At 42.4% G+C, this 16,330-nt stretch overlaps 1 protein-coding gene across 4 annotated transcripts in view; it reads left to right on the forward strand.

The window, feature by feature from the left end:
- Positions 1-16,330, forward strand: part of WDFY3 (WD repeat and FYVE domain containing 3) — a 212,536-nt gene that overhangs the window by 22,818 nt on the left and 173,388 nt on the right. For all 4 annotated transcript variants that reach the window (XM_060247100.1, XM_060247102.1, XM_060247101.1 and 1 more), the window contains exon 2: positions 10,174-10,273. The gene's annotated coding sequence lies outside the window, so the exon portion shown is untranslated. The remainder of the gene's footprint in view (positions 1-10,173; positions 10,274-16,330) is intronic.

Raw genomic sequence — 16,330 nt, forward strand, 5'->3', positions numbered from 1 at the left:
TAAGTGTGTGGACTCTTATCTGGGAGAAATGGGTTTGATTCCCCACTCCTGGCCCCTACATGTATGGTTTTTAAAGTAACCCCTCAAAAAAACCTCCATTAAAAGAACTTTCAGTTTTACATGTAGAACTGTTTACTCTCTGACTTAAAAGCATTCATTTTTGACAGAGATGAAGAGTGTTTTTTTTAAAAATCTGTTTTCAGCTATTTATTGTTTCAGAAAATTTAACAATCATGAGCGGATGCTGTTTGTCAATACAACATTAGACAAACTCGGTAGTTTCAATGTTGTAATTAATTTTTTCAGGTGATTATCCTTCAGAAGTGTGTGAGGGTACGTATATGTTTTATTGATACCCTTCCTCCCCACTCCACTCCTCTGCCCAGAGACAGTGGGAAGTGTGAGGGGGCAGGTGTCCCCCAATGCCTCTTGTGCCCTGACCCCCAGCTCCCAATCAGATCATAGTGGAGCTGGGCAGCAGCCCAAGTGTTTGTGTATGTGGGAAGGGGAGGCCTCACTTGCTCTCGTACAATCTCATCACATGGGGTGGCAAATTGAGTTGAGTCAGCACCACTTTGTTTGTGACAAATGGCTCTTGGGTTTTTTCCCCTCTCTGAGCATAACTTGTGACATTTCACATCCTACCTTTATAAAGCTTGCAGTGATGTGCAAAACAAACTATTTTAATGATGCTACCTGTTCTTGATTACTGAAAGCGCCATACCAGCTGCCTTTTGCTTGTTGGCCTTTCAGCAGAAATTATCAATATTTCCTGCATTGTTCTGCCTCCCCATAACCATGAGTCCAGAAACCTTTTTGAAAGCAAAATACATTTAATAATCCATTAAAAATAAAATCATGAATTTATCTGGATCTACAGGACAAATCAACAACAAAAGCTGTGCTTGTAGCACACCCAAAGTACTATGCAAAATATGCCTTCGATGTGGAGCAGAGGTCCATCAGTGACTATTAGCCACAGTGTATTGTTGGAACTCTCTTTCTGGGGCAGTGATGTTCTGTATTCTTGGTGCTTGGGGGGCACAGTGAGAGGGCTTCTAGTGTCCTGGCCCTACTGGTGGACCTCCTGTTGGCACTTTTTTTTTTTTGCCCACTGTGTGGCACAGAGTGTTGGACTGGATGGGCCATTGGCCTGATCCAACATGGCTTCTCTTCTGTTCTTAAAGCTAAAATTTTCATTATCTTTTCATAGGGTGAAATGGATATTGTAGTCATCAGTCTCATATGGGACTAAGAAGATAATATCAGAGGGCAGCCATGTTGGTCTGCAATAGGAGAGCTGGATTCGAGTTCAGTAGAACTTTTAAGAGACCGGCAAGATTTTTATGGTATTTACAAGTAATGCAAGGGATAAGATGTGCCAGTGTTCCCTCTAAGCTGAGTTAGCGTGAGCTAGCTCACAGATTTTTAGCCTCCACTCACACATTTTTGTCTTAGATCAGGAAGGATGACTCCAGAGCACAATAATTTATGTAGTAGCTCACAACTTTAATGCCAGTAGCTCACAGCTTTAATGCCAGTTGCTCACAAACTAGACACTGCAGCTTAGAGGGAACATTGCCAGTGAGCTCTGTGGATGAGTGTTAAACTCTGCTGAAATAATTGTAGGGAGAACCACATCAAAGGCATATTTTGCATAGTACTTTGGGTGTGCTATGAGCATAGTTTTCAGCACCTTAATGTTTTTCAGTGTGTCATTTCCCCCCTTAAATTTAAACAAGCGTAAGGGAAGTTCATGTTATAATTTTTTTAAAAGTATCATTCCAACAAAAAGAATTCTCACAAAAACTTTTGAATATTTAAACGTTTAAATGACACATTTTTTTTAAAAAAAATCAACTATTTCTGCTTAAATATTAGATGCTAATTGTACATATAATTAACACAAGGCTATTTTGAAATTTTATTTACTAAATACAAGTCAAAATATACATGCAACAATCGTGCTCTGTTTAAACCATCAGATAATTTTTAAAGAAAAATGCAGATTTTAATTTCTTTTTTTGCAAATCCTACACCATTGATTTTTGGCAGTGAAATATAGAGTGCATGCATACACATGCCAATATTTACTAGATATTTTAAAAATTCTCTGGAGCAGATTCCACTAGATTGCAACAGTTTTGACGAAGTTTTAAAGCATAATATACACTCTAATCTCTTTGTATGGGTTCCTAAGTTACCCTTATGTGCTGGAATGAGCTTTCTTAAAAGATGAGATGGGTCTGTGCAAGGTACAGTTGTCAATTTAAGGTCATCGTATCGTGAAAGCCCTACAGGTGTTACATTTTGTAACATGGGTAGTAGTAACCAGTATAATCAGAAGATTGCAATTAATTTTAGCCCTCGAAACTTTTCCATTTTCAGTTTCCTGCTCACTGTGGTTCTGTTCTTATCACTTTATATTCTGCTAGTTTTTAAAATTCATTGAAAACTGAGTAGTCAGCCTCTCAATATTGCTTGTAGGTGTCTGCCTGTTATGGTAGAGAGCTAAACGATAAGAAGCTTGGAATAAGGGTATGCTATTCAGAATGTGTAAATTATGCTGTCTGTATTATACGCTGCATGTGTGGGTGTGTATACATACATACAAATATATATATGCGCATGCCTGAAGGATGCATAATAAATGTGGTAATACACTGTGAGATTAGAAATGGCATTGCCAGACAAAGAAACTTGTACCTCCTATGGCCTGTTAAATTGTCAGAGAGGTTAATGGTGGTACTTATTTTTTATTGGCAGTTTTAGGGATTGGAGTGCTGTCCATGCACAGCATGAGGAGAACTTGAGAGCCATTATCGACAATAATAAAAGACTTTGTCCATGGCCAGCATAGCTCCTCGGAAAATAGAGCTCCGTGTCTCAAAATTGGTCCCTGGCTTCAGGATGATGGTGGGAGCGGCAGTGATGAAAACAAAGGGAATCCGAACATCAAGGGTTTTTATTGAGCAGGAACGCACAAGAACGCTGTTCTGGCTGGCTTGGTACCAGGGGGTGTGGCCTAATGCAAATGAGTTCCTGCTGGGTTTGTCTAGAAAAGAAGCCCTGCAAACATTCCATTCCGTGCAACGCTCAGAACTCCTCCCCATCTTCATGCATTGGAAGCTGTGGTTGCTCATGGCAGACATAACTCATCAGGTCTCAAAATCGGCCAGTCACTTCAGGATGACAGTGGGAGTTGCACTGCCAAGGGTGATTTGACCATCTCGGCACAGTTGAGCTCTGCAATATTCCCAGGGCCGGCGTGTGGGAGTAGGCGAGGTAGGCAGCAGCCTAGGATGCCACTTCACTGTGGGGGATGGGTGCCCCCTGACCCTGATGCTCTGTGTTGTTCTTTCTCGGCTCCAATCACTTGGAGCCGAGAAAGAATGAGGCAGCTTCTGCCCAGCTCCCTCCAAAGCCAGGAAGGGCTGGTCAGGGGGCAGGCTGATCTTTCTCTCTTGGCTCTGAGCGATCTGAGCTGAGAAAGAACACGTGAAAGCATGCCATTGCGATGACATCACTTCCAGGTGACATCATTGCACTGCATGTGCAAAGCACATGCAAATAGAGTCAGTGGGGAGGTAGCAAAGGGTTCTGCTAGGGGTGGCAGAATATTCCTCTGCTATTTGCAGTGGATGCAAAGGTTTACTTGTGTGGAGGTGGGAAGGTGCTGGCAGCACAGACAGGGAGAGTGAAAAATATCCCCTCTGTGAGAAAGCACTTTCCTGACCTGTTAGAACCTGTGTGGGATAGTGGTTAGGGTGCCAGATTAGGATCAAGAGGGCCAGTTTGGCATAGTGGTTAAGTGTGAGGACTCTTATCTGGGAGATCTGGCTTTGATTCCCCACTCCTCCACTTGCACAACACAAATTGTTACATGTGACTATGACATATTTTAATCTTAAAATAACAACATAAAATATAGGTAATACCTGTTCATTCGCATAAATGGAGATGAATGGTTATCCACAATTATAAATATCTATGGTGCTTTAAATGATATTTTTCCATATGGGCTTTTTTCTTTGTGGGCTTTTTTCCATGTGAGCATTTTTCCTGTGAGTATTTATGACTGTGGGTTTTTTCTGTGAGCTTTTTTCCTGTGGGCTTTTTTCATGGAACTGCTTTGCTATTACGGCTGAGATGCATAAAAATAGCTTTAAAGTTTCAGCTATAATTTTCTTTTTACAATGAGCTATATCTTACAATTGTCTGAATTTATGACTGTTGTGAATTCATGAAAGGCTATCTTTCTTTGTAAAGAAATAACAGCATGGAAAACCTTTTGATCAATCTGAGCATAATTCATGCATTTACATTATGGCTTGATAGTGCAGGCCAGTGATAGTCAAGTCCAGGGCCTTTTTTGTAGCAGGAACTCCTTTGCATATTAGGCCACACACCCAGGATGTAGCCAGTCCTCAAGAGCTTACAGGGTTCTTAGTACAGGGTCTATTGGAAGCTCCAAGAGGATTGGCTACATCAGGGGGTGTGGCCTAATATGCAAAAGAGTTCCTGCTACAGAAAAAGCTCTGGTCAAGTCACCCTAGGTGCCATTCACTGATCTCTCTGGGTGACATCTTATTCCAGTTTTATATCTTGGAACAACTTGATCTCTGCAATTGACTCAGTACTCTGATTGCAAATATTTATGATTCTGCTCAAAGAATATGGACATCATCTTCCATTTTAGAGTAAAACTATCCAGCTAGCAACTACTACTGGCTCCTGCTTGTGGATGAATTTATTTAGTTTCTATATGGCAGGAAAGTTATAAAAAAGTTTCAGAAGGGAAAAAGCAGAAAGGGAGTATTGGGAAGAAGGAAGTACCTTCAGATTTTGATTCCAGCCAGTGACTGTTAACAAAACCTGTCATGGCTTTAGATAGAATCCTATTTAAGGCCATCCTATATGAGGTCCTATTTACATTGCACTCATTTCACATGCCAGCAAGGTCATGTTAAAGATCCTACAAGCTAGGCTTCAGCAGTATGTCGATCGGGAACTACCAGAAGTTCAAGCTGGGTTTCGGAGAGGTAGAGGAACTAGAGATCAAATTGCCAACATTCGCTGGATTATGGAGAAAGCACGGGAGTATCAGAAAAAAGTCCGCATAGTCAAAGTGATGGTATTCCCAGTAGTAATGTATGGCTGTGAGAGCTGGACCATAAGGAAGGCCAAGTGCAGAAGAATAGATGCTTTTGAACTGTGGTGCTGGAGAAGAATCTTGAGAGTCCCTTGGACTGCAAGGAGATCAAATCAGTCAGTCCTAAGGGAAATCAACCCAGAGTGCTCACAGGAAGGTCAGATGCTGAAGATGAAGCTCAAATACTTTGGCCACCAAATGAGAAGGAAGCACTCCCTGGAGAAGATCCTGATGCTAGGAAAGACAGAAGGCAAAAGAAGAAGGGGACGGCAAAAGATGAGATGTCTGGACAGTGTTACTGATGAAACAAACACGAATTTGGGCAGACTTCGGAGGATGGTGGAAGACATGTGGCCTGGTGTGACTTTGTCCATGGGGTTGCAAAGAGTCGAACTTGACTGTGCGACTGAACAACAACAAAATTTGAGGTCATGAACAGTGTTACCCTCGAAATGAGAGATGTGTCGTAGAATAATAGACATAGGTAGCGAAGTATTTAAGGTACTATGGTGTACCCTATGAGGTTGTGTAAAAGCGTCATTCAATTTTAAATCAATATGTTTTATGGTTATAGCAAACTATTAGAGTGCATCTCTATTTAGGAAATATCTAAATAATAAATGGATTTTTAAAAATGTAAATCAATTATTTAAATTGGTGACAAAAATTGCTGATTTTAAAGCCTTGATTTAGATAAATTTACCCTGATTGCTAAAAGCGTTTTTAAGGCAAACTGTTTGGTTGTCTGCATGGTTAACTCTTTGCTGGTTTATAGCAATTTATATTTTTATATAAATATTTTTGTATATTAAGTCTGCTTTATTTGCTTTTTAACTATCTTGCTTAAATTGATCTTGTGCAAAGGTATTTTAATACAGGTTAATCTCCATGTCAGAAAACATTATGTGTGAGGCAGTTGCAGAATTATCATTATTGTGAGGTATCTTAAGGACTGCTTCTGGATTTTCTTTTGCTGCCAAGTTGCAGCTGATTTAGGGTGACCCCTTTGGGGTTTTGAGGCAAGAGACATTCAGACATGGTTTGTCATTGCCTGCGTCTGTGTAGTGGCCATGGTACTCCTTGGTAGTCTCCCATGTAAATAACCAACTAGGGCCTACCATTTTCCCATGCAAATACTAACCAGGGCCCACCCTCCTTGGCTTTCATCATCTGATAAAACAGGGGTGGCCAAACTTGCTTAGCATAAGAGCCACACTGAATAAATCTCAGATGTTTGAGAACCACAAACATTCCTCCTCTCTCTCTCTCTCGGCTTGACTTCGTGAACGAAGATTTAAGAAGGGTGCAGTAGTCCACGTCTGCTGCAGGCTCGCTGGTGGCTGACAAGACCAATGCGGGACAGGCAGATCCGGCCACAGTGGCTGCAGGGAAAAGTCTGATTTGGGGTTGGTGCTGTAGCAGTGCGATTCTTCCTCAATCTCCTTTTGTCCTCAAGACCAGCTATGCGTGCGTTCTCAAAGGAAGAGACAGCCTGGTGGATGGTGTGCCTCCATGCTTTGCGATCTGAGGCTAGGTCAGACCACTGGTGATGGTTGATGCGACAGGTGCCAAGGGATTTCTTCAAGGAGTCCTTGTACCTCTTCTTTGGTGCCCCTCTATTTCGATGGCCGGTGGAAAGTTTGCCATACAGAGCAATCTTGGGAAGGCGGTAGTTTTCCATCCTAGAAATATGCCCTGCCCAGCGCAGCTGCGTCTTCAACAGCAATGCTTCGATGCTTGTAACCTCCGCCCTCTTGAGGACTTCAGTGTTGGTCACAAAGTCACTCCAGTGGATGTTGAGGATGGTGCGAAGGCAGTGCTGATGAAAGCGCTCAAGGAGTCGCAGGTGATGACGGTATAAAACCCACAATTCGGAGCCGTAGATGAGGGTTGTCATCACAACCGCTTTGTAAACATTGATCTTTGTGCCTTTTTTCAGATGCTTGTTGCTCCACACTCTTTTGTGCAGTCGGCCAAATGCATGGTTTGCCTTTGCCAGCCTGTTGTCAATCTCCTTGTCGATCTTGGCATCTGAGGAGATGATGCACCCCAGGTAGCTGAACTGCTGGACTGTCTTCAGAACTGATTCACCCACAGTGATGCAGGGAGGGTGATAATCTTCCTGGGGTGCAGGCTGGTGGAGAACTTCTGTCTTCATCAGACTAACTTCTAGGCCGAATCGCTTGGCAGCCTCTGCAAAGCAGGACGTCATATGCTGCAGAGCTGATACCGAGTGGGAGACGAGTGCATCATCATCAGCAAACAGTAGCTCTCGGATGAGTTTTTCCATTGTCTTGGAGTGAGCCTTTAGTCGCCTCAGGTTGAACAGGCTGCCATCAGTGCGATAGCGGATGTAGACACCATCGTCATCATCTAGATCTACTGCGGCTCTTTGAAGCATCATGCTAAAGAAGATCGTAAAACATTAACGCTGCTGTATTCGCTCTCGCCCACCAGCTCCTGAGACGCCAACCACACCCCCATCTGATTCATTATGCAATTATATATTATTACACATATATATAGAGAGAGAGCATCAGGGAAGGAAGGGAGGAAGAAAGGAAGGAAAATAGATGGGTGGAAAGAAAGCAACTTTACTGGCTGACTTGGCTTGGAGAAGGGATTGAAAAGAGACAAATGCCTTCTCCAAGCCAGCCAACAGGGTAATGGGGGCTTTGAGAGCCACACAATGTGAGTGAAAGAGTCCCATGAGGCTCCTGAGCCACAGTTTGGCCACCCCTGTGTTAAAAAGTGATTAGCTTGGACTATCTAGATCAGGGCAGGTTTCTACACTGGGCTGCAAAAATACACAGCTTCTGTTTCTGCCTTCTGCTCTCTCCCCCCTTTGCCTCCATCACAATGTGCCCCCTTGGTCTAAAACTACCCTGTAACTCAAAAGAGAAAAGGAAAACTGCACCGAAGGATTAACAAGGAAGGGGAAGGCACAGTTTAGCTTTGCTTGCTCCCTGTATTGGTTGCAGGCAGAGCACCCACTTGACCCGCCTGCCCGCAGCTATCCCATGGTTCCTTCCGTGAGCTGGAGCTGGATTAACAGAAGAGCCCCATGAGTCATACCCACAAGGAGTACAATGTCATGCAGATGCTTTCCCTTTAAATGTGAGATGATGCTGTTGCCCATCTGGGGGTGGGGGGACATGTGGAAGCAGACAGAATTTTTTTTTTTGAAAAAAAACCACACTACTCAATGCTTTTGGGATTCTTCTAAAAGATTTTTCTGACTTTGCTCAGTCGCTCGTAACAGTAGTGGATTTCCTGTTTTTAGCCTGGTTTTGCTTTTGACGTGTGTGTTTGTGTGTGTGTGAAGGAGAAAGCCGGTACAGCTTGAAATCTTGAAACGTTAATGGCTGAATGTCAGGGATGGGAATGAAAAATATGGCAAAGCAGGCAGATTGAATTGACACAAAGTGCAAAAATTGAACTCATGAGGCACGTTACTTGAACCAAACCAGCCTTCAAGTTTGATGGAGTTGGAGGAAGGCAAATTTCTTGGAGTTTTTTTACTGATGCATCTGGCTCGATAAAGTCTCTCTGTTTTCAGAGTGAGTGTCTGCTCTCAGTGTTCTCTCCTTTTCATGCCCCATTATAATTTTGGGGGGCTCTACTGTCTATATTCTGCTTTCCACATTTCTTCTATGGGTTGGGAATGGGGAAGAGAGTGTGTTTTATAAGAGCTTGCTCGTTTTTGTTTTAATCCCATCCCGATTCCCATTTTATGGATATGTGTGGAGAGAGACTGTGATTCATAGGATCAAAATTCTGCTAGTCAGGGAATAGAAGTTAAAAACATAAAGCCTATTGTCTTGGAGCCCAGGCTAGCCTGATCTTTCTGCAAGATGAAGCTTTCGTGGACTGGTACTGGTCTGTGACCTGTTAGCAGCTGGGCTGCACAGGCATGGTGCTTTCAGCTTCCCATGTCACAGATTTGGGAGGCTGAGAGTGGCGGGATGGTGTGTCGCCATTGGCAGAGCAGGTTTGCTCTGAGGCTATTGTAGTTTATGCTACTTGCATAGCATGTACCTAGACAACAGTGGACAATATTACTGTTAGCTGAATGGTGGCGGTCTTTAAACAGGAGGGGAAGGCAGATTGGCTGCTTCTGCTGCCTTATGGGGAGGCAGCAGAAGCAGCTCCAGTCTCCCCCCATTTAAAGACCCCCGTGGGGGGCAGGGATGGGGGCAGGGACATGGCAGAAATCCCAGTGCAACCCCCCAGTTCCCAGTCCAAAAATCCCAGTGCCACTCCCTCCCCCATCCTTGGAAAAATTGTCTTCCATGAAACCGGTCCCTGGTGCCAAAAAAGGTTGGGAACCACTGTTCTGAAGAGAGCCAGTTTGGTGTAGTGGTTAAGTGCGTGGACTCTTATCTGGGAGAACTGGGTTTGATTCCCCACTCCTTCACTTGCAGCTGCTGGAATGGCCTTGGGTCAGCCATAGCTCTCGCAGCAGTTGTCCTTGAAGATAAAGGAGATTGTAAGCCGCTCTGAGACTCTTGATTCAGAGAGAAGGGCGAGGTATAAATCTTCCTTCTTCTTTCTTCTTCTTCTTCTTCCCCTTTGTCCATTGAAGTCAGTATTGTCTACACAGATGGGCAACGGGTTTCAGGCAGAAGTCTTTCACATCACCTACTGCTTGATCTTTTAAACGGGGATAGAGTTCTGGGGATTGAGTTGGAGACCTTCTGCATTCCAAGAGGATGCTCTACCCCTGAGCCACAACCCCTCCCCTCAGATCTCAAAAGCCAAGTAGGGTCAGCCCTGGTCAGAATTTGGATTGGGAGGCTACCAAGGAATACCAGGGTCACTATGCAGAGGCGGGCTGTGACAAACCACCTCTGGACCTCTCTTGCCTTGAAAACCCTACAGCGTCATTGTCAGTCAGATGTGACTTGACAGCAAAAACAAAAACAACGCCCCCCCCCCCCCATTTCTGAAGTCTTGTTTCCTTTCTGATTTATCCTAGTTACTGTGATTACTAATTCTGCCCTTCCTTCCTTTTCTTGTAGTAATTAACTAGAGGACAGGTTTGCGTGAAGAAAATCCTAGAAGGGGAATGGGCCCCATTCTCATGAATTCAACACCTGCATTTCAAGGAATGATATAAAGGTCAGTGATTCCAATATTTCTATAAGTATTTATAGCATTTAATAAATCTGTAGTATTTAATAATGACATGTATGACTGTAATATAGACTGTTCCAGTATATATAGACAGATGAATCTTGATTTTCTGTTGGTATAGAATGTTGCATGTTGCTCCAGTGCAGGTGCGATACTTGCTGAACCTTACAAATGGTTAAGGATGGGAAGTGGGCTGCTGGATTCTTGGTTTCTGTCTTCTTGCATGAGAATTCTCCCTGTCCTGCCCTTAGCCTTGTCTTGTAGAGTTGGATTGCAATGTATGTGGGCCTGGGTAAGTGCACGCATAATGCTTTCTTTGTTCAGTTGCTTCCAGTGCGCAAAGCAAATGGAGCTTACAGTAATGTCAGTTTTGTTACTTGTGAAGCAGAAATTTGCTAATTTTTGTCTGTGGGTGAGATCCATGAACGCTAGCTTCATACATCAGGGATCCCTAACCCTGGCAGAGCCAAACCGATTATCTCTCTCCCCTAATACTTCATGGGAAGAAGGAAAGCTCAAATGAAACTACACATTGACTAAGGAAAGCCCAGGTCCTTAGTCCTCTTGATCTACCATTGGAAAATCCTTTCATTTTAGCGTGAGCAGCCAGTGACGAGCCCTGTCTTACAGTGGCTCCCCTTTATTTATTAAAAACCATTTCCCACAGCACCTCTGTGGCTGCTGGAGGAACCCCAGCAGGGTCCAGGAAACTGGTCCCAATTGTTTAAACACAAGCATGTCCAGAAGACAGCAGAAGAGAGAGACAGGATAATCTTGATAGGCTAGAAAACTGAGCTAAAACTGGGCCACTTTAACACACACACACAAGCTTTTGAGAGTCAAAGCTCCCTTCGTCAGATATCTGAGGAAGGAAGTTTTGACTCTTGAAATCTTATATCCCACAAATCCTTGGCAGTCTAAAGAGCTACCAGACTCAAATCTAGGTCTTCTACTGCAGACCAACAGGCCTGCCCTCTGGAAACTACTGAATCAGCATGTGATAGTTGACACACAGGAGGGGTGGGGGAGAGCTTTGTGTGAAGCGGAACGGGTTCCTCCCTTTCCCCCTCTAGTTGTATTACAAATGAATCTGGCAACAGTGATGGACAGATCTGCGGCTTTGTGCCTCTGTCGTCAGGCCAGCTTGTGCACTGGTACAGCAAGCTCCGGGTGATCCCAGTGCAAAGCTCTCAGTTTTGCCTGAGCGATGTTTGTTTAAGGTTGGTTGGAAGTGGCTGATAACCGCGAGAAAAGAGAAGGCTGCTGCTCTCATTTCTTTAAAGAAAGAAGACTTACAACTTTAAGATGCCTGCAGAGAGACTGAGAAATACTAGGTATGATAATTAATTTGCATTGTGTTCACTGTGGAAAATTTGTTCTTGTCGAAATCACTGTGTAAGATATTCTGACTTTTTATTGGACATAACGGAAGAAGCATAGCGTTAATTAGCCGGGCAGGTAGACTAGTTTAATGTTAGGTGATGTATTTTGGAAGGCATGGTGTATGCATGGTGTATGCAGTCAGTTCTGTATTTTTTGCTGATAAAAAAGTATGCATTACAACATCTCTGTCACAGATGCTCCCCTTCATTTGAACCTGCACTGAACGTGGATATTGTTTTGTTCCATTGCTATAGAAATGGCATTAACACATTGCCAAGTTTTGTTTTCTCCTTGTGTTTTTGCATAGGAGATAAAAATGGGTCACGGGAAAGCTTAACACTTTTCCCCCAAGCACTCTACTTTTAAATAAACCATATGCTAAATAAACGACTAAAAATAAAACTTGAGAAACGAAATTTCTAGTTCACCTTGTCTCTCATTCCTCTTAGCAGTGTGAAGTAGCTAAATGTTTTAGATGTGGCAGAATGGTTATTATTAAAGAGTTTTCCAGTGCATAGATTCATTTTTAGTCTTCAGAAGTACACCTGTGCAAGTGATATGTGAATTACTTTGCATGTAAGAATCTACTTGTAATAGTCCCATCTTTAGAATAATGGAAAAGAAAGCAGCACGACATGGCTACTTTAAAACTCATTAATAAAAGCTGTAGAGCTCATACGTTCTAAAAAAACCTGCTTCTTACGGTTCAGTTGATATTACATTTGGTGTGAATGTGTTGCATGAACTTTATTTGTAAGTAACATAACTGCTTTGTGAGAGAAATAGCTGGGGAACACAGGACAGACACCGGCTGCTGTAGTCATCTCACTACAAGCTCTGATTGTATAGGTCCTTTCCAAGGTGGTAGAAGTGCCAGGAAAAACATTTTTATATATCAAAAGAGAATTTGATATTCAAGTCTTGTTTTCACTTTGGAAAACTTCCTTTCCAAGGCAGGGGCTCCTGGTCTTTCATTTTCTCTTTTCATAAACTGCAGGCTTAATCTGCACCCCCACCCCCTACCCCTGAGTTACATCTGTTGTAACATGACTTGGTTGATTAAGCTGTATTTATTCTTTATGCACTGTAGTCTGGATAATGTGTTCCACTGTAGTCTGGATAATGTGTTCCAATGTGTAGGGTGTGGTCTGGATAATGTGTTCCAATGTGTTTGGGTCGCTTATGGGCCCCTTCCAGTTTTATAACTCTCTCTGCTACCATTTTTGTTGAGAGTATGGAATGCTGCTTGGCCACAGTTGTGTTGCATATCATATAATCTGGATCAGTAGCACAAAAGTCTATATTCATTTTTTGAGATGCGATGGTATACTTGTAACACTTGACTGGGAACGATATATGCTTTCCCTCCAGAATTGTTGCATGGCACTTAGTGAACACGTGTAGTTGCCTTGGAGTTATTCTGTGCATATGAGGCAGTAAAAATGGGGAAATAATTCTCTGCCTAGCACTATTGTGCAGGAAGACGTCTCAGTGGGGGGCAGGAGCCCTTCCTCCCCCACGGCGGAATTCTGAGCCTAAATGGGCTCTCCTTTATTTATTAAAAGACATTTCCCACAGCACCTCTGTGGCTGCTGGGAACCCCAGCTGGGTCCAGGAAACTGGTCTCAATTCTTTAAAAAACAAGCATATCTAGAAAACAGTAGAAGAGATAGTCAGGATACAGGATAATCTTGACAGGCTAGAAAACTGGGCTAAAACAAATAAATGTAAAGTTCTGCGTTTAGGCAGGAAAAAAAATCCAATGCATAATTATAGGATGGTAGGAGACTTGTCTTGGCCGTAGTATCTGTGAAAAGGATCTAGGGGTTGTAGTGGACCATACACTGAATATGAATCAGCAGTGTGATACAGTAGCTAAAAAGGCAAATGCAATTTTGGGCTGTATTGACAGAAGCAGTGTCCAGATCACACAAAGTGATGGTATCATTTTACTCTGCTCTGATTAGACCTCACCTAGAGTATTGTATTCCGTTTTGGGCCCCGCAATATAAGAAGGATATAGACAAGCTGGAAGAGCAAGAGCAACGGAGATAGTGAGGAAGGGCTAAAGGAGCTGGATATGTTTAACCAGGAGAGGAGATGACTGAGAGGTGATATGATCACCATCTTCTGGTACTTGAAGGGCTGTCATATAGAAGATGATGCGGAGTAGTTTTCTGCGGCCCCAGAAAGTTGGACCAGATCCAGTAGGTTGAAATTAAATCAAAAGAGTTTCTGTCTAAACATTAGGAAGAACTTCCTGACAGAGCAGTTCCTCAGTGGAACAGACTTCCTTAGGAGGTGGTGGTCTCTCCTTCTTTCAAGGTTTTTAAACAGAGGCTAGATGGCCATCTGACAACAATGCTATGAACTTAGGCTAATCAGGGGGGCAGGAAGGGTTTCATCAGTGCTTAGTTCTCATTGCCCTTTCTTTCATATCCAGGGAAATGCCAGTCACCATACTGGAGTCAGGCAGCAATTTTTCTCCAGGCCAGTTTGGCCAGAGATCTTGGAGGGGCTTTTTTTTTTGTCATCGTCTGTGCATGGAGCAGGTGTCACTGGGGGTATGTGGGCGGGGAGGTATTTGTGCATTTCCTGCATTGTGGAGGGAATTGGACTACATGACCCTGGAGGTCCCTTCCAACTCTGTGATTCTGTGATTCTAGAAACTGTCCTGTTATTCTGCTTTACCTTGTACCTCTAACTATAGGAAATAAGACTTTAAAATAAATTCATTGGCATTTTCAGGAAGAGAATGAAGGCCATGGTCTTTTGGATTCTATTAAGTCTGTTCATGGTACTGAAGAAAAAATGGTAGCCCAGTTTTGCAAATTTCCCCTTAAAAACTGGCCAGCTTGACATCCCACAGAGCAGGGTTTTTTGGTTTGATTTTGATTTGGTTTGGTTTGCATTTATTTGGTGTTTAACTTAAAATCACCAAAATAGTAACTAGCAGTGAGAAATACTGTAATGGGCTGATGAGCATCTGCTATTGTGAAAGATGTGTGAGAATACTGTGAAGTATCTTTTAGCCTTACCCAAATAGATTTCATGGCTTGTGTTTCATACCATTATTATGATGATACTGTCTTACAATAAATAAATAAATAATGATATGGCAGTTAATGGAACTCTGTCATAAAAAACCCTTTTTTCTTCAGCCACACCTACAACAAAGTTTTGAGTTAGTTTCTAGCCATCTGTTCGCAAGTTTATGTTTCTGCTGAATTTAGCTGTGGGAGTTACTTATCATTTGAGATTGCAATTCTTCTATCTAGCCTAAACAAGGGGAAAGATGGAGGCTTTAATTCTCTTCCTGAAAACATCAATACCCTTCTTTGAAGATCATCTTTTATATCTAGAGCCCGAGGTGGTGCCTAATTCTGAGTAGTCTGGGGTTTGAATTTTTGTTCAGAAAGCAGTTTTGCAATTCCTGGAACGTTGGTGGGAACAAGTATTTTCTCCTGTCCCTTCTTACCAAGGGAAATGTATTATGTTGGTTCTATTTATTTATAACTTGTTTGAAATGACTATGACTTTTTTTTTTTTATGCCAGTTTAAATAGCTGGAAAAAAATATCTCCTGATGAATGTTTAGATAATTACCCGGTTGCTTACTTAAATAACACCCTTTGGAAGCAACCAAACCCATTGTATAGTCCTATAATAGCTATTGTTACACTAAATGCAGTGAGTATCGCTTAGCTGCTGCCTAACTGTTTTTGTTTTTAATAAATGTTTTGAAAGCTTTGGTATTATTTACCCTGAAATTATCATATGGTAATGTTTCATATTCATTTACCTGTTATGCTTTTATTTAGTTTCTTTTTATATATCTGTCTTTATTTTAGTATCACCTAGAGTGACTATATCTGAATTAACTGTCAGGCAAAACTGTTTGACCTTTCCTATAGTATTGGCAACCTTTCTTCTGATCTATTTTGGGATAAGGTTTCACATAGGTGTTCCAGGGGATGGTGTTTTGTTTGAGGACATTTGAAACCCATATATACAATGAGTTCCAGATAGGGAGATGTCCAGGGCTTTTTTTGTAGTAGGAATTTCTTTGCATATTAGGTCACACACCCCTGATGTAGCCAATCCTCCTGGAGCTTACAGTAGGCCCTGTAAGAAGGGCCCTGTAAGCTCTTGAAGAATTGGGTACAGCTTAATATACAAAGGAGTTTCTGCTACAAAAAAAAAGTAAAGTAAGTAAAGTAAAGTAAATTTATTTTTATATCCCGCCCTCCCCCGCCAAAGGTGGGCTCAGGGCGGCTCACAGACATGGAATACCATGATTTAAAAATACAATCTGGGCAAAACAAATTTAAATACAATTCAATTACATAGGTTAGTTAAAATAGATAAAACAGTTATAATGGATTAAAATTAGGTTAAGGTGCTATAATTCACAATCCTACATAAGATGGCTAGGTGGCTACAGGTCAGTTTAGCCGGGTTCTGTCTTAAAAGCAAGCTGAAAGAGAATGGTTTTGCAAGCCCTGCGAAACTGATTCAAGTCCCGCAGGGCTCGCACCGTCTCTGGAAGTTGATTCCACCATCGAGGGGCCATTGCTGAAAAGGCTTGCTCCCTGGTTGTCTTCAGTCTAGCCTCTCTTGGCCCAGGGATTGTTAAAAGATTTTGAGAGCTAGATCTCAG

This window comes from Heteronotia binoei, chromosome 9 (genome assembly GCF_032191835.1).
Source record: "Heteronotia binoei isolate CCM8104 ecotype False Entrance Well chromosome 9, APGP_CSIRO_Hbin_v1, whole genome shotgun sequence".
NCBI lineage: Eukaryota > Metazoa > Chordata > Lepidosauria > Squamata > Gekkonidae > Heteronotia > Heteronotia binoei.